Source organism: Dipodomys merriami, unplaced genomic scaffold, assembly GCF_024711535.1.
Source record: "Dipodomys merriami isolate MVZ:Mamm:240054 unplaced genomic scaffold, mDipMer1.0.p SCAF_15, whole genome shotgun sequence".
Classification (NCBI taxonomy): Eukaryota; Metazoa; Chordata; class Mammalia; order Rodentia; family Heteromyidae; genus Dipodomys; species Dipodomys merriami.
In genome coordinates this window covers 20,391,532-20,392,320 of record NW_027202826.1, presented here as the reverse complement: position 1 = coordinate 20,392,320, position 789 = coordinate 20,391,532, and positions in this window count along the sequence as shown.

Genomic DNA, 789 nt, shown 5'->3' with positions numbered 1-789 from the left:
GTTCAATTCCTCAGCACCACATAAGCAAAAAGAAAAAAAAGCCGGAAGTGGCGCTGTGGCACAAGTGGTAGAGCATTAGCCTTGAGCTGAAGAGCTGAGTTCAGGCCCCACACAACCGGACCAAAAAAAAAACATGCACAAATTTAAAACTACTGTGGAAGGACCTGACATTACTGCCCAACAGTCCTAATGAGTTTACTTCTTTTAATGCACTGTTACTCTGATAAAGGCCCTTCTCTCTTCTTTGGAAAAGGCTGAGGGGAAAAAAATATTAAGTTTTTCATACTGTAATGGTGTCCTTCCTCAAGTTTGGGGTTTACAAAATGACTGGAGTCTGGAAATTCATTAAGGGGCTGTGCTTCTGTTTCTATTATTTGGGTTCTATTTTTGCTCGCCTGGAAGTTTTCTATATGTACAGCTCAAATTACAATGTAGTAGGCATCCTATCAATTTCATTTCTAGAAAACACCATGATTAGATTAGTCAATGACAAGACACAGGTTGGCACAAGTAAACTTACGGGAACTGCTGACTTCTGCACCAAGAAGTACCACTATCCATGGTATAGTGTTACTCAGGACAATGGTGGAGCAGGATGTTTGGAAAAGTGTGCACAAATAGTGCTACACCTGCTCTCTACCTGGCTATCGCCTTATGACTTGTAGCTAACAGTTCAACTGAGTTCCACTAGAGGGCAGCAGATACACATCCAAAATATGTGGCTGAAGCCACTTATTTAAAAAGAAAAAGAAAAAACAACTGAAGAAATACTATACAAAGAATCTGAAC